This window comes from Rhinolophus sinicus, chromosome 18, assembly GCF_057876585.1.
Source record: "Rhinolophus sinicus isolate RSI-liver-muscle chromosome 18, RSI-T2T, whole genome shotgun sequence".
NCBI classification, from domain to species: Eukaryota; Metazoa; Chordata; class Mammalia; order Chiroptera; family Rhinolophidae; genus Rhinolophus; species Rhinolophus sinicus.
In genome coordinates this window covers 31,207,205-31,230,044 of record NC_142518.1, presented here as the reverse complement: position 1 = coordinate 31,230,044, position 22,840 = coordinate 31,207,205, and the positions used below count along the sequence as shown (strand labels likewise).

Sequence of the window (22,840 nt, the reverse complement as noted above, 5' to 3'; positions counted from 1 at the left end):
ATCTCATCTGAGGCTCAGGGTCCTCTTCTAAACTCATTTAGGTTGCGGGCAGAATTCATTTTCTTAGGGTTATAGAATGGAGATCCCCCATTTTCTTGCTGGCTGTTGGTGAAGGATCTCTCTCAGCATCTATGGTCTGCCCTCAGATCCTAGTCATGTGACCCTCTCATAACGCGGCAGCTACATCTGCAAAGACAGCAGGAGAATCTCCCTCCAGTCTACTATGGCAGAATCTTGTGTGATATAACCTAATCGATGGAATGATTATCCCATATTCACAGATCCTGCTCACATTAAAGGGAAGGGGATGATACAGAGCATGCACCCCAGGGGGCAGGAATTGGAGGGCCATCTTAGAATTTTGCCTACCACATCTTCATTTGTTCCTGAGCCCAGCTTTGCCCAGCAGTTGGCTTCAGCCTGTATTCCCGCTCCTGCTGACCTGGCTGCTATCCCTGGTTCAGGGCTCCACGTAAACTGCTCTTCATCCTGTGTGCACCAGGGTACCCCCGGATTGGTCCTTGCCTAGACCATACCTGGGTTTATTGGTTGATGGCTGCATATTCACGTACTTCTAAAGACCAAATCGTTTTACCAGGTGACTCTTGGCTGCCTGCCTCCAGCATTAGGTGTTCCTGCCTAAGCCAAGCCATGAAGGTTGGTTGGTCCGTCTGGGGTAGGATTCAGAACCTGCAAGTGACATGGGCCAAACGCTAAGCCCATGACTACCAACTATGCAAGTCACCTCCTTGCCCTTCCTCCCTCTTCTTCCTCTGAATACTCACACTTGAAGAGGGCCCACACTGATTCAGCAATGCCCATCTTCATGGTTGTGTCTTTAACACGTATTTCTCCTGTATCGTTTGGTCCTCACACAGTCCTCTTTAGAAACTGAATGGCCAAATTATTAGTATAATTCCTTCTCATCTTAACACATATTTCCTAAATGTCTTAGATTTACCAAAAAGAAATACTGATTCCAACAGTCTCTATTTCAGAGTCTCCCCTGTCCCTCCCCACCCCTCCAGTCCCCCCTTTTCTCACCAGAGCACCACAACAGGAGTCGTGCATGCCCAGAAATAAAATCTTTTGACTTGACAAAACTTGTCTTTTTAGTTTTTGCAACCCTATTTGTAATGCTAGAGGCATTTTTTCCCCCAAAAGAAATATTTTATGAGTCATTAGGAAACTATTATCTGGTAACCACATCTGAGACCATGGCTGTTTTCTCTCTAAGCAAGTTTAGATATTTTGAAAATTTACCTAGATAGGACTGAAATATTTTCAGCTGCAAATTCCTCTTTGGTGCAGATGAACACTGAGATAATCTTTTTGTATGTAAATCACTCCAGTTAAATTACACAAACACGCAGAGCACCGAAAGAGATTTTTAAGTCCTTTAAGTCTGGGGCTAAGAATACCAGATAGACATTAGCACAAACTCCTGTCTTGCCTTTACTGATGACTCCAAATTCTACAAAGAGTAATATATGAAGAATCATCTTTAAATCATCCATACGTAAATGTTAATATCTCTCTATATTAGGTGCCAGGGTTGACTTTAAAGAAGGTGGCAAAAAGGTGCATCTATCTCGCTCTTCTACTGACTTGCCAGCATGCCTGAAATGATGCTGTTAGATGCTTTTCCTCTTAGTCCTATAGGCTTTCCGCCCTTTAGGAGTCCCTCTACCTTATTTCTTTTTAAATCAAACATGTTATTTTGAGAGAATTGTAAATATAAATGCAGTTGTGTGAAATAATACAGAGAGTCCATGTATCATTGACCTAGTTTTCCCAATGCTAACATCTTGCAAAACTATCGTACAATATCCCAACCAGGATACTGACACGGACAGTCAAAGTATGGAACAGTTCCATTGTCACAAGGATCCCTCACATCGCCCTGTTATGGCCACATCCACTTCCCTCCCATCCTACCCCTTCTTGAACCCTGGTAACCACAAATCTGTTCTTCATTTCTGATTTTGTCGAAAAAGTTATAAAATGGAATCATACAGTATGCGGCCTATTGAGATTAGCTTTACTCACTCAATTCTCTGGAGATCCACCCAAGTTATTATGTGTATCAATAGCTTATTCCTTTTTATTTGTTCATGGTATGGATGTACCATAGTTCAACTGTTCACCTGTAGAAAGACATCTGGGTTGTTTCCAATTATCAATAAAGCTGTTTTAAACATTCATGTACAGGTTTTTGTGTGAACATCCATTTTCATTTCTCTCAGATAAATGCCCAGGAGTACAAGTGCTGGGTCATCTGATGAGTGTATATTTAGTCTTGTAGGAAACTGCCAAACTGTTTTCCAGGGTGGCTGTATCATTTTACCACCCCCACTCCTCAGCAAGGTATGAGTGATCTAGTTTCTCTGCATCATCACCAGCATTTCATGTTGTCACTACTTTTTATTTTAGCCATTCTAATGAGTGTGCATTTTCCTAAAGGCTAAGGATGTTGAACATCTTCCTGTGTGCTTATGTGTCATCTGTATATCCTCTTCAGTGAAATGTCTCTTCATGTTTTTTTATCCATTTTCTAAGTGGATCATTTGTTGTTGTTTTTTAAACTATTGAGTTTTGAGAGTTCTTTATGTGTTTTAGATACCAGTTCTTTATCAGATATGTATGTGGTTGCCAAATGTTTTCTCCCAGTTTGTAGCTTGTCTTTCCTCTTAGCAGGATCTTTCCCAGAGCAAATGTTTTTTATTTTGTTGTGGCCTGATCTATCAATTTTCCCTTTATTGCTTATGCTTTTCGGGTCAAGTCTAAGATCTCTTTGCTTAGCCCTAGATCCTGACATTTCTAATGCATCTTTTAGAGCAAAAATTAATATGAGGCCTGGTCTTATTTTACTATAAGACTGGGTATAATATAATATAATATAATATAATATAATATAATGCCGGGTCTTATGTTAATTTTTGCTCCAAAAGACGCATTAGAGCTGATTGTCTGGCTAAGTCTTATTTTCGGGGAAACACAGTATCCTAACTTCTAACAGTATAGATTACTGCAGCCTGTTTTTGTATTTCATAGATTGAGTCCCTTTAAAAAATGGAAATACTCCTTGGAAATTTAATGCCTTAAGACATCATTGACCAACACTTTTTAATGGATTAAGTCATCATATAATCTTATTTATGTTTAATCATAATACATTTATTGATAATAATTAATATTACAAAGTACTTTAAAGTTTATAGCAGCCTTTCTCATGCTTTATATCATTTGAGCCTCACATGTTCTCATCAGGTGGATTACATCATTATCCTCATTTAAAGCAAGAAAATTGAGGCTCAGAGAAGTTGAATGATTTGTTTATGGTCACCCAGGTAACAGGCAGAAAGATTTAAGAGCTCCGGGAGAAAGAGAACTTCTTTGTCCCCCTTGTCCATGTATCAATTTTAGAGAAGGTTCTGATTGGCTCTGCTTTGCTCATGTGACCACCAAATATCTGTCAAGAAGAGGGGAGGGCACTATGATGACCCTACGCACCCGGGTCATGTGGAGTTGTAGGAAGAAATGGGAAACCACGCTGGACAGACAGACTGTCAGTTACCATAGTCCCCAGTAGGGACAAAATCAATTCTATCTATTCCTTGATTTTTATGGAAATGTTAACATAATCAAGGTTTCTCTGTCTGTATCCACATTGTTATGACTCATTTTAACAGTTCGGAATCATATTTTACAAAATCCGGAATGGACAGTAGAGAACACTTATCTCATAGATGAGGAAAAGAAGGCTTAAAAGGAAATATCTTGCCAAATTTTATATAAATACTTGCTTTGGGTGCTTTACTCCATTTTTACTTGTTATAAGAATATTATGAGATTAACGTTTTTTAATGAAAAAAGTTTGCAAAATGCACATAGTACAACGTAATACCTACAGTTAAATATGTTAAGAGGCTAGATCTTATGTTAAGTTTTCTTACAAAAAAAAACAAACCCACCACAAAAGAACACAAGGAAATTTTTGAAGGTAATGGCTATGTTTAGTACCTTGATTGTGGTGACAGCATCGCAGGTGTATGCATAGGTCCAAACCTATCAAGATGTGTGCACTACAAAAACATGAAGCTGGACCACCTCCTTACACCATATACAAAAATAAATTCAAAATGGATTAAAGACTTAAATGTAAGACCTGAAACCATAAAACTCCTAGAAGAAAATATAGGAAGTAAATTTGCAGATATTACTCTTAGTAATATTTTTACTGATATATCTCCCTAGGCAAGGGAAGCAAAGGAAAAAATAAACATATGGGATTACATCAAACTAAAAAGTTTTTTCACAGCAAAGGAAACCATCAATAAAACCAAAAGGCATCCTACTGAATGAGAGAAGATATTTGCCAATGATACATCTGATAAGGAGTTAATACCCAAAATTTATTTTAAAAAAACTTATATAACTCAACACTAAAAAAACAAACAACCCAATTAAAAAATGAGCAGAGGACATGGAGACATTTCTCTAAAGAGGACATACAGATCGCCAACAGACATGAAAAAAATGTCCAACCTCACTAATCATTAGAGAAATGCAAATAAAAACCACAATGAGATACCATGTTTCCTGAAAATAAGACTGGGTCTTATATTAATTTTTGCTCCAAAAGACACATTAGGGTTTATGTTCAGGGGATGTCATCCTGAAAAATCATGCTAGGGCTTATTTTCTGGTTAGGTCGTATTTTCGGGGAAACATGGTACAATCTCACTCCTGTCAGAATGGCTATCATCAATAAATCAACAAACAAGTGCTGGAGAAGATGTGGAGAAAAGGGAACCCTCATGCACTGTTGGTGGGATTGCAGATTGGTGCAGCCACTATGGAAAATAGTATGGGGGTATCTCAAAAATTTGAAAATGGAACTGCCTTATGACCCAGCAATTCAACTCCTGGGTATCTATCCAAAGAAATCCAAAACACTAATTTGAAAAAATATATGCACCCCTATGTTTATTGCAGCACTATTCACAATAGCCAAGATATAGAAACAACGGAAATACCCATTGATAGAAGACTGGATAAGGAAACTGTGGTACATTTACACAATGGAGTATGACTCGGCCATAAAGAAGAATGAAATCTCACCATTTGCAACAACATGGATGGACCTAGAGAACATTATGCTAAGTGAAATAAGTCAGACAGAGAAAGACAAATACCATATGATCTCACTTATATGTGGAATCTAAAGAACAGAATAAATGAACAAACAAAAAGAAATAGACTCAGAGATATAGGGAAAAAAAACTGATGGTTGCTAGACGGGAGAGGGTTGGGATGGGGGAGAAGGTGAAGGGATTAGAAAGCACCAATTAGCAGTCACAATATAGCCACGGGGATATGAAATACAGTTTGAGGAATATAATCAATAATGTTGTAAAGATTATGTAAGGTGCCAGATGGGCACTGGACTTATTAGGGAGACCACTTCATAAACTGTGTAGATGCCTGACCACTGTGCTACACACCTGAAGCTGAAGTAGAATAATACCGAATGTCAACTATAACTAAATATATATATATATATATATATATATATATATATATATATACACACACACACACACACTCAAGGGATGTGGAGTACAGCATAGGGAATACAGTTAACGGAATTGTAACAGTTATATACGATTTCAGAGGTGTAGTATAATAGATATAGAATAGTATAATAGATTATCACCTTGTGAAGGGTGTAAATGTATAACTATTACATTGTTTTGTATACCTAAAACTAATTAAAAAAATCCCACCACCCCAAAATAAATAAATCTGTGAAAAAAGAGATGTATGCACTAAATGTATGAAATTTTTATATATCGATTATATCTCAATAAAGTTAAAAAATTGTTCTATAACCTCAACACTCAATATAATAAATATTTTCATGTGTATTCCAGTCTTCATCAAGATACATATATATTTAGACATAGCTGTAATCATGGGGTACATTGACTTTCAAAAAAATGTTAAAAGGCCACATATACATAATCATCTAAACAACTAATAGCATATTTCTATATTGCAAAATGTGTAGGTAACTGGCTTATATCTGCCATCTGGTGAGAGGTGGAAAACTGGGTGCACAGGGGTGGAAGCGCTTGTATTCCTCCTGCTTCTCTTCAGCTGGATCAACACCCCCTCCTGGCCCAGAACTTTGGCCTTGAGCCAAGTTGTGGACCGGGGGGGAAGCCTTCGGAGCCCTCCATTTCTCCCTGTTAGGGCATATTCTTCCTCCAGTGTTGTTCCACATCCTCCTCTCCTCAGCCACTGCCTCTTCCTGGGGCTTATTCTTCCCCTGAGGGTGTTGGCATATAATTCCTGCTCAAGGGCTCATTGATTGCTTTGATCTTAGCAGAAAGTCATTCAAAGTGCAACCTCTCAAGGACATCACCATTTGAGTCGGGACTCTTCTAAGTCAGAAAAGTACTCCTGAACTAAAGAAAGAAGAGAAACCTGTTTTTAGAGGGCCCCCTACTGAAAAAAAGGCCCTGCCATAATGCTAGGTTTGCAAAGACAAGAAGACCCAGCCCTCAACTTCAAAGAGTTCACGTTCCCAGCTTCATTCCAGCTGCTTGTAGTAACCTCCAGCTATCTGCAGGCTGCCCCACCTCTGCCTAGAACAATAAGGGGTCCTTGGACTCTCCATCAATAGGCCCTGTCAGACAAGCCATCTGTATCTTTCCAGGTCCTGGCAGGAAACAGATGGCACCCTCAGATTGGGTACATTGAGAAGAGTTTAATAGACTATTTACAAAGGCATGTCAGGGTATAGGGAAACCACAGACCAGAAGGAGCAGAAGGTGGAAGCAATTACTGGAACCTTAAGAGAGGTTTCTGTGAAGAGGGCCTCTTGATGGGAGAGATGGCTTTTGGTTCAGGGATGCAACCAGCCATCCCGCAGAGACCTAGTAAAGAGGCATTGGAGGGAAATAAATACCCTGATGTCTTTCCTCTCAGCATCCCATTTCCTAGTGGTGGCCAAAGACAACCGGCAGGCAGAGGCGGAGGAGCCCATTGACAGAGTCCATCAAAGTTGGCTTGCAGGGCTACAGAGTGGATGCGGCAGCCTGGCGTGCATCTGGAGGGCCAAAAGGAAGCCATCTGACACAGCATCTGTGTTTGGAAATACTCTGCTGCAGTTTTGCCCGGGGTGGCTTCACCAGCACTCCCAAGGGTAGGGGTGGAGGTGAGGGGGCTTGGACTGGTCTCCTTCCCTGAGTAGTTCCAGCTGGAGGTGGGGCAGCCCAAATGGTCCTCTTCTGCCTGGGGCTCTTGCATTTTCTCTGTTCATCCTCCAGTGTCCACAAAAGGCAGTGTTGTCCAGTAAGGAGGGTGCCGCCTGTGGGCCCCAGCCTGTAGGCAGGGGACTAGCTTCCTGTACCCATCCTGCCAGCCCTGTTTCTTTTCCCCTGTCATGCCCTGAACAACCAGCTGCCTGCAAGTGGGCTGCCAGAAATCCCTGCCATTGCTAATGCACAGGATCATAACCCTACCTGATTCCCTCAGGTTCCTCATGGCTTCTGGAAATCAGGATGCACTTGTGCTATATCTGTGAAGACTCCATCTAGATGGTCTGCCTCCCTGGGATGCCCACTTGTGTCTTCTCCATCCCCATGCCCCGGCTGACCTCTGCTCCCTCTCCTCTAGCCAGCTCAGTTCTTCTTGATTCCTAGCCTCAATGCGGGATCTGCTCTTCTTCTCTACAAAATTTAACCAGTTTGCAACTTAATAAACCAGGATGTTAATGTATAATGAGAAATCTAATAAGACTAGGTTCTTGGTTCATTTATAGGACCATTCTCTTCATGTAAGACACGAGAGAAATTAAGGTGAGACTGGCAGGGGAAGAGGGCGAAGGTACATGAGAGACATTCTTTATCCATTTTTCTTTATATACATCAATTTTTTATTCTCTATGTCAATTTTTACTATTGAAAGGTGTTTTGAAACCAAGTTCATGTACTATTTTAAAATTTTTATAACACTATTTGAAAGAAAGAATTGAGGCTAATCATCCGTGACTTTGAGTGATAAAGATAATAGACACATAACACAAAAATGACAGAGACATATCTAGGGCAAGGCCACTAAGGGAGATTTCGGGTTTCTGCTCAAGGTAGCCTTCGCTTTGGTGGGGGTTGGACCATGTACATTTCCCTAGTTACATCAGGAGTTTGTGTGGAGACCCGAGTTAACGGCTATGGGTGTTTGATTTATTTCCATGATGGTCTGGCATCCTGCAGAGGTAGGTGCAGGATGCTGTCTGGTTAGCTGTCTCCTAATTGACTCTCGAAGTGTCCTCACCACTTGCTGGGAGATTCCACTGCCACATTGGATCTTGCACGTTTCATTTCATAAGTGACATTGTGGAATGACAGGCAGAAGAGTTGTTATTTATACTTCAGAGTCATTTAAATATTTATTAAGACCAAGACCATTCCTAATCAAAACTCTGAAGCACGTAGTTTGTTTCTGCTGCTCTTCCATCTTCCTTTACTATCCTGTCTACCTGGGAGGTCCATTCTGAGGACAGTGGGGGACAATTGTGAACAACCATAAGCCTATGCTGAGGGTTTCTTGGGGAGACTTGCTTCTTTCTCCCCCTCCTCTCCATCCTCTTAGCCAATCGGTTTGCTGAAGTTCTGGTCACTGGCCTCCCAAGGGAAACAAAGCTAAGAGGTTGGCAGTAAGTGTTCGTTAAGCTTGAACCCCACGAGCTTCATGGGGTGAGGGAGATATTAAGATGTGTAACTGATTTAACTGTTAACTAGGGATACCTGTAGATTTGTATGAAGAATACCTCAACAACTCTGTGATAATTGTAATAAAACTTTGAAAAACAAGACCTCTAATGGGTATTAAAACTTGCTATAAAGCTAGTATAATCAGAAGAATAGGGCATTAGCACAAGAACAGACAAATAAATCAGTGGAATAGAATCAAGAAGAAGGAAACAGATTTTATGATAATTTAATACAGTGTAAAATACAGGTGACATTTCAATTCAGTGATGGCTTATTTAATAAATGGCACTAGAATAATTGCCTATTACATGGAAAATAAAAGGTTAAACCCCTATTTCTTTAATTACAGATGTATTAGATGCAAAGGTAAAACCAACATTCTAGAAGTAAATTTAGGAGAGTATTTATATAAAATTCAGATAGGGAGACCTTAAATAATTCAAGAAACTCAGAAGGCATAAAAGAAAGAAAATAGATTTGATAATACAGACAACTAAAATTTTCCAGTGGTAAAAGACACTGGGAAAAGTCAAAGGATAACTAATAGGTTGTGAAAAATAGTTGCAACAGGTTGCAGATAAAGGATTAATATCCATAAATTCAGCTGAACTATATGAAATTGCTCATAGTCAACTGTTTATGGCCAAAAAGAATGGTAATTTCAGTATTTCAACTCAATATGGGCTTGCTTTTATATGTACATAACAGGGGTGCCATTTTGGGGTGTGTCAAAAAATGTATACAAATGGACACTTTAATCAATGTTGCTCAAACAGTAAGTAGTTCGCCATAATCAGAAGTGTCTGGAGGCTGGTGGTAACCACTTTGAGCACCTCTTGTAATTGCAGAAGTCAAACGTGACTTGTATCCATCTTTTGTTATTGGTATATATTGAATATTACAATTTTAATAGTTTTTTCCTTTCTTAAAATATGTATACATTTTTTGGCATCCCTAGTGTGTACACACACACACACACACACACACACACACACACACGGTTTGACAATTAAGTTTGCGAACTTTGTTGCAATGCTGTTGGTAACTTTTTTTGATATCAAAGGGATTATTCATTACGAATTTGTACCAACTGAACAAACAGTTGACCAAGTTTACTATTTGGAAGTGCTGAAAAGGCTGTGTGAAAAAGTTAGATGACCTGAACTTTTCGCCAACAATTCATGGCTCTTGTATCACGACAATGCACCAGCTCACACGGCACTGTCTGTGAGGGAGTTTTTAGCCAGTAAACAAATCACTGTATTGGAACACCCTCCCTACTCACCTGATCTGGCCCCCAATGACTTCTTCCTTTACCCGAAGATAAAGGAAATATTGAAAGGAAGACATTTTGATGACATTCAGGACATCAAAGATAATACGAGGACAGCTCTGAGGGCCATTCCAGAAAAAGAGTTCCAAAATTGCTTTGAAGGGTGGACTAGGCACTGGCGTTTGTGCATAGCTACCCAAGGGGAGTACTTTGAAGGTGACCGTAGTGATATTCAGCAATGAGGTGTGTAGCACTTTTTCTAGGATGAGTTCGCAAACTTAATTGTCAGACCACGTAAGTACACACATATATATCTATGCATATATATATATATATATATAGCCTATTGGCTCCATTTCTTTGGAGAACCCCGACTAATACATATGCATTTGTATATTTTTGTATGAGAATAAAGAGTGTTACAGAAGAATATAAACTAAGCTTAACACTGGTGACCTTGGGGTGGGATTAGAGTGGGGAGGTACGGGTTGTTTCTAAGTGTCCTGTGCTTTAACTGGCTATAAGGTGCATGAAATACCTTTGCAAGTGAACCAAAGCAAAAGAGAAAGAAAAATCTTACAAGCCACGTTGATTATGTTGCTGTATTATAGAAGGCCACATTAAATTGAGGTAGGGGTCTTAAATTCTCATTTATTAACAAACACTTATTAAGTACCTCCTGTATGTCAAGGACTGAACAAGAGTGGAAACACAAATGTCATCAAACCATGATTTCCATCCTTGGAGAGCTCAGGAATTTGCAAGAACCAGTACAATCAAAATGTCTGCATTTGTGGACTCTTACTGTGTATTTGCTCTAACTGATCTCTGAAACTGTCATCCAGCGTCGTGGGTGGTCCTGAGAGGCCAGCTGGGAGCTGTGCCAATGTACAGAAACAGAATGATAATAGTACAAACTATGCTTTGAAGGAAGTTAGTTGAGTTTCTTCTAGTTAATTAAGCACAGTTTTATAACACCCAGATGAAAGGATCAAGGTTGGGGGTCAGATGAATTTTCTATTTGAGAATCTCTTTTGATTCTCATATGAGAATCTTATTTCCTAATGTGGACATTGAAGGGAGATATTAGAAAACTGTACAGAGCCACCCATCAAGTAAATCACAAGGGTGGAACTAGAATTCAGCCCTGTGACGACCAGCTGTAAAGGTTTGTTGGTGCATTTTAGGTCCGGGTTAGTAAGATTGGCCCTCAAGAGGTGGCGATTGTTTCCTGATGCATGATTATACTTTAGAATCTTCTGAGGCCTTTAAAAAAGTAAAATTCCCGGGCCCTTTCCCTGGAGATTGTGATTCAGCATTTCCTCCCTCGCTCCCTCATGAAAATTCACCTCTCAGATCTTTGACTGCTGAAACTGTAATTGACTGTGGGCTCAAGCTGCAGCCTCTGAAAACTATCACCGCATTAGTGCTAAGGTCGTGCTTCCCACAGGCTGCTCTCCACTGGTGACTGAGTGCGGCCGGGATACTAAGGCAGGCCGGCTCCTGAGAGACAGGCAACTTTGGCTCAAGGACTCCCCTTTGACCTTGTCAAACTGACTGAACTACAATCTAAGATGCTTGCTTTCTTCTTTTCCTCTCCTTCACAGGTCAGACCTGCATGGAGATCTGCTAGGTTTCCCACTCTTTTCCATCTCATCTTGTTTTCTGTAACAATCTTTTTGCATGTTTTATCCCATCTTAATGGCATGTCTCTGAAGACCCAAACTATTACAGTTCCTCTCTTTCTTCCTCCCTCCCTCACGTGCTTCCTTCTTTCTGTCCTCGGCCAGCCATACTGGAGGTGCATAGAGTAATACTATCTGGTCCCTATTCTCAAGGTTCACACGGGCTATTAAAGGAGACAGAGCCAAATAAATAATTCTAACATGGTGCGGTAAGGGCAATGACAGGGGTATACGTGCGCGTAAGGCATGGGCAGGTCCCAGAAAAGTGGTATCTAACTCAACTTGGAGCTAAAATGGAGAAAACCATTGAGTAAGAGTCAGCAAGTGAGAGGGGCTGAGGAGAGGGAGGGGTAAAAAGTCATTCCAGCTTCTTGTGTTGCTGGGGCTGATGTTTTCAGGCCAAGAGGGTCAGGAGAGAAGGCCAAAGAGGTGAGCAGAGGCTGTACAGTTAAGGGCTTCGGATGTTACCCTTAGGCTCCCACCCTTACCCTGGGGCTACTGTTTCCCAAATGTTTGTCTGCGCCAGGTTACCTGAGAATCCCAGTGCACCTGATAAGAATACCACCCAGATAGAGTGCTCAGCCACAGGTGATTAAATATGTACTTTTTTCCTTTCCTTTTGCATCAAAATTTATCCCTTCAAGCTCTAGAGAGGGATAGAAAATCCCCTAAAGAAGGTTTTTTCCCCCCTTATTTTCTGAAGCATTACTTGACTAGTCTCCCTTCCCTATGTAGGGGCTACTAGGCCCCCTTGTTCTGGGAAAAGTTTTTGTCGTCGTTGTTGTTTGTTTTGTTGATGATTAAAGGGGTCTTTTATTTATTTTTTTAAGGCCAGGCAAAACAAGAAAGACCCTGTTCACAGTTTTTCCTGCAATAATTGAGCTGCGGGCCTTCCATTGTCCCTCTAAGGGAGCTGGGATACTTGGGGCCATCTTCTCCTCAAATGACTGCAGCAGAAGAGCTCATTCAAGCATCCAGGGTGGCGGGAGAATTAGACGGTGCGTCTCCCCTCCTAACCTCCCCCTCGTCCAGACATGTCAAGGAAAGAACTTCCCTCCAGTGTGTTTAAACTCATACTAAATCTTTTAAGGGGCTAAACTCTTCCAGGATCTTAAACACCACTCAGGGATGTCCTGCCTTTACCAGGCATCAAAGCCCTTTCCCCCTTTTATTCTAGAGGGGAGAAAAAGCCCGCCTAATGTCTCCCTAAAACAAAATATTAGCTTAAAAAGAGCCCAACTTTGCTTTTCTAAATCCTCTGTGCTCAAATTTAGACACAGCTCTTATCTGATTTTAGAGGGCTCCTAGCTCTTTCCATTTGCAAATCTGAGCTCACTAGAAAATGAGATTTTATAAATCATATTTTAAGAGACCATAATAAAGATAAAAATATATTAAAATGATCTCTTCATATATACTCTCTCAACTTGCTAAGCTGCTTTTCTAAACACTGGAGAGTAGGAATCCTACCAATAAGTTTTGTGTTGATTATGCTAATAAAGTTTAATGAAACTTTTCCTATGTTGCAGTCAGAATATACCACCAATTGACAAAAATAATGTTAAATAAAAGACCTTGTTTTCAAATTTTAAAACTATGACAATATAGCAGGATAAAGGACCAAGTGCTAAGAAAAGGAGAAAAAAATAGTGAAATGACTTAATTGAAATTTTGTTGGTACTCCTTGATTATTTCCATCAGTGGCCATTAATTTGCTTAAAAGGGCTTTTGTGACTCAGTTATAACATTTCATAAGTCTTGCATTCTGTACAAGGGAACCTGGTTCAGTCAACAGTTCCAATTACCAGCCACATTGTGGGCTTTATTAAACAAATAAATACTCTTGAGAATGTATAAACAGAAATATAAGCTATATATTTGCTTGTTGATTCCACCTGATTAGGGTGAAATGTGCCAAGATATTTGGGACAACTCACTATTTAACTGATAAACGTTGCTAATAAAGGTGCCCCTGCTGTCCTGCATGAAAATACGTATGTTTAAAAAAATTATGAAAGAAGCTATTTTAAGCCTGGAAGACAGACTCTACATCTTGAGGTCTGTAAAAACCTTTTAAGTGGAGAAAAATTCTTGCCACTGTATTTGAATCATTGTTATGGCATACAAAGAACAATATCAATTTAATTTATTTGAGGCCTATTTGATAATGTAACTTTGGGCTTTTATTTTCCTCCCCAAATTTAATGTTTAAATTTCCATTTTTGTAGAGTCGCTGGTAAACTCATTTTGCGTTGTTCTAAAGGCCGCTTTAATATGGTTTGGCTCATATATACCATACTTGCATAAAAAGGATTAGATAAAATAGTATGGAAACAGTACTAACAACAATTACTAAAGCAACAACAAGGGCTAACATTTATTCAGTGCTTACTTGTGCCAGCTAGTCTTCATGTACAGTATCTCATTTTAGCCTTATAAGAAATCCATGAGGTTAAGTAACATTATCGTCCCTATTTTAGAGATGAGAAAACAGGTGCGGAGAACGAAAGTACTTGCCCAAGGACAAACCACTAGGAGCGGAAGAGCAGGATGCAAACCCAGCGTCTTAGACCAGCCCTTGGTGCTACTTTGTAGTTAGCCATAGTTGAGCCAACAAAAATCAGTTGTTTAAAGTAACTATGTAACAGAGAGCAAACCTAGATTTGTATTGCTATCTGTACTCCTCAAGAGTATAGTATATATTCTTAACTAACAACCTTTGTTTTCCTTTCCAAGTGGCTTTACTCATGTCAGCTTTGAAGCCAACTTTATGCCAAAGGAATTAATTACTCTAACAACTAAGTCTGGGGGCAGGGGTCCTTTAGTTTTGCCAAATTCCAAGGATGCTAGAGGTTGGCGGTTGGGATTTAGGAAAGGATCTGGCTACAGAATAATTTATTGGCACCAGTCTTGCCTCATTCTTCTAGTCCCACCTTCTTCTACAGCCCTCATCTAGCACTGTACTAACCTGAATAATGTACCCCAAGGGGATCAGGTCTTACTCCCTAGAACTTGTGAATGTGACCTTCTTTTGAAAAAGGGTCTTTGCAGATGTAATTAATTAAGGATCTTGAAATGAAGGGTTATCCTAGATTATTCAGGTAGGCCCTAAATGCTATCACATTTATCCTTAAAAGAGGGAGATTTCTCTCTCTCTCTCTCTCTCTCTCTCTCTCTCTCTCTCTCTCTCTCTCTCTCTTTCTCTCTCTCTCTCTCACACACACACACACACACGCACACAGAAGGTGATGTGAAGATGGAGGCAGAAATTGTAGTGATGTGGCCACAAGCCAAAGAATGCCTGCAGCTACAGAAGCTGGAAGAGACAAGGAAAGGATTCCTCTGGAATGAGTATGGCCCTGCTTACATCTTGATTTTGGCGCAGTGATACGATTTCAGACTTCTGACTCCAGAACTGTGAGAGAAAAAAAATGTGTGTTGTGTGAAGCCATCCAGTTTGTGGTCATTTGTGACTGCAGCCACAGGACACTAAGATAACTGCTAAGCCCTGCTGAGACCTTATGTTCCAGCTTCAAAGGGGAAACTGAAGTCCCCTTTCAGTGTTTGGTTTTACCAGGCAAACGGACATCTGGACCACAATTCCGGACTTTCCTCCGTGACTAACAGCAGCAGCGGACATCACTGGCATGGTGTGTGTCCAGAGGCACGTCCTAAGCCATGTGACCCTCTTTAGTTCTTGCCTGCTGCTGTCGCTGCTGCCCTGGATCACTCCACCTACGCAAGCATCCCATGACCTTAGAAAATCAAGAGAGTCGTTATGCCTTTCTAATGGATGGGACGTGACATATTTCCAATGTCCCTGAGGTGGTGTGGACACAGGTGAACAGCAGTGTGGTTCTGGAACTCTGTGTACCTTTGGCCTTAGGTCCACGTTACAAATGAACATATTTTTCCATGCCTCTGTGCTGCCTAGAACCTCTGCACACCCTCCCTACGTAAGAACTTTGTACATTTGCCTCCCACGGCAGAAGGCAGAAACTTGCTTTCTCAGACTTACTTGCAGCCAGGGTATGGGTATGTAACGACGCTCCCGTGCAAGACTTTGATTTGGAAGAGAGTGCAGGCAGAGGCATGGCACAGAATCCATTCTAGCAAGAATGGCAGAGCCTGGAAGAGAGACTTGCAGCCTTCTGGAGAGCAGTGGCAGAGGGCCTAGTGGGAGTGTCCTATGCCCAGCACTGGCCACGTGAGCTGCGGCACTCACGCCCAGCAGTGGCAGCCATCTGAGGGCACAGTTCAGACTTACAAGCTTGATCCACTCACCGTCCTAGAGTTTCTGTGAGCTCCTCTACTACCCCTCAATACATTCCCTTTTGTTTAAGCAATCAGAATGGATGTTGTTTGCAACAAAGAACCTGCCTGATGCACCTGCCGTGTGGTTCTATATGACCATCTCACTGCGTGGTTGCTTCAGGAAGAAGACAGGCTTGGTGGGCAGTCTGTGGGACGTGGTTATCCGGATACCTTACTTCTTGCAATCAAGCTTTCTATAGCCTTTCAGGGGGCACATGGTAGCCTAAGGCAGACAGGTCTCTGGGATTTTGAGAGCCTGCAAAGACCAGTGTTTAAGGTTGGCAGGTTTCAGCAGTGAACTCCAAAGTGCATATTGGCCCTTATTCACTTGGTGGCCCAGTCAAGCTCACTCTGTTCAGCAGCCCACTCAAAGGGGGCAGGATGTCTGCAAACAAGCCCTAGCATGGCATCAGGAACGTGGATCTCTTCAGCTGAACTTATTTCTCAATCCACACAATTTAGCTCTTTATTAAACGCCGTTGGTACCATGTTCTAGTTTTTCCTGAGGACCTAACGAGACGAAAACCTCCTCAAGGGCAGAACCCCATCTCCACCTTTTTTTGGCTCTCTGGGGTGTCTGGCTCAGAGTCATGCAATGTGTGCTGCTGAATGTAAGGGTGTGAGGGGTGAGAAGCAGACTTCATTCACCCTTTCAGTTCGTCATCACACTCTGAAGAATGAGGAAGTGATGACGTCAGCGAGCACAAGCTTCTTGATGCTTCTGTATTCTCAGGGGAGTGTTGCCGTTTTCCTGAAACCAGGGCTCCACGATTGGCCCTTTCACCCTCACAGCGTCACACAGACCTGAATATACCATTGGATTAAAAAACTGTTGTGTAAGGGCCAACTTTTAATTGATGATCCATTCACGATTAGTGGTTACAGTCAAAAATATACTTGAAAGCATTGATCAGGGTTTATTCGCATGAACAAAAATTTTGCACTTGTCATTTGTGTTGAATGCAAACAGATGGACTTTCTGGTGCCTGGGAATTATTGCTTTTTCAGTGCCACCTGTTACTCACTTTACCCAAGTTGGTGGGAAAATTGTGGTGTGCTTAGTTCCTCCTTTTCCACTCAATGTATATATTAAAAAATCATAGAATTACATAAATTATAGAATAAATATAGTTGGAATTCCACAATTATATATAGTTTCAACTATGTGTGATAAATATGGTACCTTCAGGAAGATTTAATTTCAACTCACTTCTTTCCTAGATTGAAAACAGTACACTTTTTAAATTTATTTCACCAATCTGGACCTCATTTTCTATCTCTCTAACAAAAGGAGAGTTAAATGCTTATTCCTATGAGATTGTATTTTTGTTTTTACATTCTAGGAACTCGGTTCACTTTAGCCCTGAATCACCTGGCTGGTAGTTTAAATATCAGTTCACTGCAAATAGGTCTGAATTTCCATCCCATTTCCAACTGTATTGGAGGTCATTTTTATTCTCGCTTGCTGACCTTCTTGTGGTCTTCCCCCAACCCCATCCTGAACAATTAGATTTCCTTGTAGGCAGTGGCTTCCATGATAAAGCAATGTATCATTCCAACAGAGAGGCTCTGGATTTATTTCTGTATTAGCTGGTGAGCCAAGAACATTATAATGCAAAGGGTGAATATAATAAGAGCTGCACGTGGGACCGTTAATCTGACAGGGCTTCACACAGTACCGTGAATTATTACTCCTGTCCGCCATTCGAAACGTAACTGCATCCACCGAGAAGAACATAACTCTTTAGCCCCATTTGATGAAGATATTTACTTCTCTGCTCTGTCTTCAGCCACCATTCTATCTTTTAGAATAGAGACTTTCAAGCTTTTCTGAGCCCAACTGAAATACATTTCACATCACACACACACACACACAAATATAAAACTTAGCTTAACAAAACCATATTTACTCTTACTACTTGTGATGAAGGCTGATACTTCCCTACTCTGTTCTAATTTATAAAGGAATTGACAGATACTCACTAAATCGATTTCAAATACTACTAATGGGTCTCGAACCACAGTCCAAAAAACCCACAATTTTCATTTAATTCCTCAGATATTCAAATAATAAATAGGAAACATCTTTATTTTCTCAACTCTTTTTTGCTATTTCTTCTGAGATTTACTTCTACATTTCTAAATAATATGAATATACTCCCATTTTGGTTTTTGGCTTTTGAAATGGATATAATCCATTTTCTTCTCATGGGAAATGAGGCTTTAGCTCCCTTCTATGCACCTCCTTCAAATATACACATATTTCCCTCCTCACCTGCCAATATATCATGAGCTTTTTATTAAGTCAACGTTCATTGTTTACATTGTCATGGCTGTGTGTATCAGTTAGAGTCCTAGGAAGAAAGAGATGGTACATTCAAATTGGGTAATTTGAGAAGAGTTTGATAAAGGACTATTTGTAAAAATGTGGGCTGGGTATAGGGAAACCATTAGAGATAGGGCTGGTAAAACTGTGGGGTGCCGTTACCACTCGTAAGCCCCAAAGAACCTGGAGACCGAGAGCCGTGAAGATAGAGCCGCCTGATAGCACCTGTAACCTTTGTGAAGGCACGCAGCCAGCCTGAAATGACCACGCAAGGAAGACAGCCAGAAACTACATGCCCAGCCAGTCCTCTGCCTTCCCTCTGATCTCCTGCTGGAGCTCTCCACAGGCAGAACCCACCTGGAAGCCAGAGGACACTGCAACCTGTTGGTGGAGTCCGTATAGTTCTGCCTCCTGGGTACAGAGCCGGTGGAGAAGGGTAGATGGATCTGGAAGGCAAAGAGAACATAGTGGGCACATTATGTAACTCGTATGTGATCACAGCTGAGCACATTCCGTGTTCTTTCCTTTCTTGAATAACCCTTATTTGCCTTGGAGTTAATTGGTTCTTTTTCTTAAAAAAAATTTTTTTGATGGGATTTATAGATGATGTAATACAGAATTGTACACCCGAAATCTATGTAATTTTACTAACAATTGTCACCCCAATAAATTAAAAAATTTTTTTTTGGTTTCTTCTGCTTTAAATCTAGTGATTATTATTACTAAGGTTATCCAAACTCCTAAACAGTCAATCCGTTATACAAGACTAATCATGAAGAAAAAGAACAGTCCTCTGTACTCCATTGCCTCCATTTCCCACTCCTCAAAGTCAATCATTTGCTTTTCTCTTAAGTTCCCTTCATATTACTAAATAACATGCTTACAGTGACAACTCTTGCTTTGTGAAGTGCAGGCATTATCTATTGATATCTCAATTTGAAAAATTAGGATTTTTGCCCCTTCCCTACTTACCTCCCTCCTTGCTTACCAAATACACCCACTTTCCATTTCCCAAGCTTCCCGATATAGATATATCCTAATTTGGCTCAACCAATATTCATTCTTTATACTATTATTATTATACAAATGTAATTGATGGCTAAGCTGTGTAGTAACCCATGATTACTTTTCCTTGCTCACTCAACTTTTTCTTTTTCCTGGAATTAAATTAGATTTTAAATTAAATCTTCCTAGTTTTCTCATTTGCGTTATTTCCTATATATTTATAATGAACTCATCCCCCAAATCTCCCTTTATTGTCTAAATCTCCTTTCAATTGTTCAAATTCATCAAGTATTCCATCAATTTCATCTTCTTGAAGAACTCTTTCCTGGAGATATCCGACGTGCTCCAATCTTTATCAGTTGCTGTCTACTCCTCGGGCTCAGCTGCTGTCTTGGTTTCCTTTTCCTGTTACCCTGCGAGTTCCTATCACTTCTCTCTTGAGTTACATCCCCCGTTTCCTCGTTCCCATATCTTTCTCTTTCTTGGTCCTATCCCTTGTTTTGATGGAACAACTCTAGTAGCTTTCGAGAATTGAGGGCATGGGAGGTAAAGTTTTTGAGACTTTGCATATCTGAAAATGTCTTTAAATCTACCTCACATGAATTAGTTGTTTTGCAGGTATAGAATTCTGGGTTGGAATTCATTTTCCTTGGCATTTTGAAGGCTCAATTCTCTTCTGGGTCTCAAGTGTTACTATGGAGAAGTTCAGACCCATTCTAATTACATGACCCTATGTAACTAATTTTTTTCTGAAATAATAAGAAAAATATATTATCTCATATAGCAAGAAGTCTAAAAGTAGGGAAGTTTCAGGATTGGTTAGTTCACCAGAGGCCTAGGTTCTTTCCAGCTTTATGCTCTTCCAGCATCAGCTTGTTGGCTTTCCTAGGCTGTCTCCCCTCATGGTCATAAGATGGCTGCCACAGTTCCAGGCATCACATCCAGTCACTGTAATATGCAGAAGAGAGTCATCTCTTTGTTTTGTGTCTTTTTAAAAGTGAGAAAACCTTTCCCAGAAATTCCTCACTGACTTCCTTTCCCACATCTTTGGCCAGAGCTGGGTCACAGCCTGCCTTTAATTCAATCACTGACAAAAGGGAATAGATCAGCCTAATTGGCTTGGACAATCATGCTGGAGATAAGGTCCCTTTTCCTGAGACATAGATATCTAAAGAAAATTAGGATTCTGTTAACAGGTAAGGGGTGGGATGGATGTGGGCTAGGCTTCCAATAGTGTCTGTTACATTATGGCATCTGACATATAGCAAGCGTTAAATATATGTTAGCTATTGTTGTTATTAACTCTTAATAGCTGCGTGAACTTATTCAAGTCACATACCTCCTAGAGCTCCAATCTCCTTATCTTTAAAATGGGGATAGGGGTATCTGATTTGTTGGATGGTTACAAAATTAAAAGATGACAAATGTAAAGTCTTTGGTGCTTAATAAATGATAGCTATTTATTATAGTGGCATATAATTATTGCCAGAGTACTTGGGCAGCAGGTTGAGGTCTGTAACAGAGTTTCCTGAGGTTGGCCCAGGCCTGGTGTAACTAAATTTTTTTTCCCCTGCAGCTCGCAGAATCTTTCCATTGCCTCTTGTGTTCTAAAATTTCATAATTATGTACCTTGCTATAGTTGTTTTTTTTCTCAGCTCACACACAGTGAGTGTGTTCAATCTGGAAATGTATCCTTCAAGTCAGAAATTTTCTTGAACTATTTCTTTGATGATTTCACCTTTCCATTTTCCATGTTTTCTTACTCTGAAACTCATATTATTCACATGTTGGAATTCCTGACTAACCCAAAGATTTTATTATCTTTCATCTCCCCTTTTCCATGTCTTTATCTTTTTGCTCCACATTCTGGGAGATTTCCTCAACTTCAGCTTCTAATCCTCTTCTTGAGTTTTTCATTTTAGCTATCCTTTTTTTAATTTCTAAGAATTCTATTCTTTAAATCTTTTCTTTTTATTTGGTTACAATGTCTTCTCTTATTCTCAGAAAATATTAAATACCAAAGATGATATCTCTCAGCATAGTCTATGTTTCCTCCAAGTTCTTTTTTTCTCAGTATTTTGGCCTCTGTCTTGCACCTTAGAGTTTCCTGAGATGTCTGGTAGTCCTAGGCTATCTGCTCATACTTAATATTGTAACCCAAAACCCTGATTAGAAGAGAGCTTGGTGGGGGTTACTGATTATAGATTTCACTGTAATCTAGTTAGCCTATTATACTGATATCAGGATATTTAGGTCTTTGGTCTTGGGCTGTCAGCTTCTCAGAGAAGAAGCTTCCAAGCCCCTACCTGGAGAACATATATCTGACTTTCAGTGGAGGTCATTTGGAAGGACAGGACTGAGGTCCTGATGTTCAGTAAGCCTTCGCTTAATCCCTATTTTTCATATAGGATCCCACTTTCAACAGTGCTTAATGTCTCCCAGTCCCTCTACTGGCGACCCTCTACTCGCCAGAGAACACATCTCCGTATGCGGGTGGTCTGGAAGGAACAGCAGTTGCCGTGCTGAGGTTGGAGATCTAGGTTTAAACTTGCTTCTAATACCAATACTGCCAGTTATTATATTATTGTCTCCCAGCTCTAAGTGCAATCCTTCTGTATTCAGCTTTGCAACACTGGGGTTGAGACTCTGAAAACCACAGTAATTTCGCCAGCTCTTCCCTGTTAGGCTCTGCCCATAGAGGGCAACAGAGGGAAACTGGAATGCTGGGGAAACAAGGAGGGACAAGCTACTTCCTGTTTTCTTTCTATTGCTGTGAGCAGCATCCAGCAATGCTTCACTCCAGCAGCAGAGACACCAGCACCAGCTGAGCAGTACCCCCTTCTCAGACATCTGGGTCCCAGCCCCATGGGCCCCTCCTCCAAGCTTCTAGGTTCTAATAATTCCATCCTTTTTCTTTTTTCCCTCAGCCCTGGGAGTCATTCCTTAGAGTTCTCTTTTGACCCTTTCAGTTACCTAGTTAATAGCTTTCTGCCTAGTTAGCAATTCTTCACATTAAATTCCTTCTGTTTAAATAATTGGTGTAGTTTCTATCTCCTCACTAGATCCTGACTGATACACCCACTTTCAATGAAACCTTTTTTTTTTCCAGCCCCATTTATACCCCACTTTCAGAGATATGGGGGTTGCCTCCAAATTCGGAGTTTTTCTGGAGAGTCACACCAAAAATGAGCTTTCTTCTTGGTCTCCCTTACCCCCCTTGAGAAACTTAGGAGTCAGCCTCTTCTGGTCTGCTGGGTCAGTAACTGATTGTCTAGCTGCTTTCTTGCTTCCACAAGTTTGTTGTTCTTTTCTCTCCCAGTCTTTGTCCCTGTAGAGTTTTGCTTTCAAAAAATAATCTTGTTTATTGTCATAATGAAATTTCGGGGAGAAACTCATTACTTTAAAAAAATAAGAACAAGGGACTCATTTTTTAGAGGGAATGACAACAAACTTG

The 22,840-nt window shown here is 40.5% G+C and overlaps 1 non-coding gene across 3 annotated transcripts in view; it reads right to left on the bottom strand.

The window, feature by feature from the left end:
* The window catches only part of LOC109455926 (uncharacterized), a 247,327-nt gene that overhangs the window by 135,261 nt on the left and 89,226 nt on the right, over positions 1-22,840 (bottom strand). For all 3 annotated transcript variants that reach the window (XR_016019990.1, XR_012493410.2, XR_012493411.2), the window contains exon 3: positions 18,739-18,827. This is a non-coding gene — a transcript (uncharacterized LOC109455926). The remainder of the gene's footprint in view (positions 1-18,738; positions 18,828-22,840) is intronic.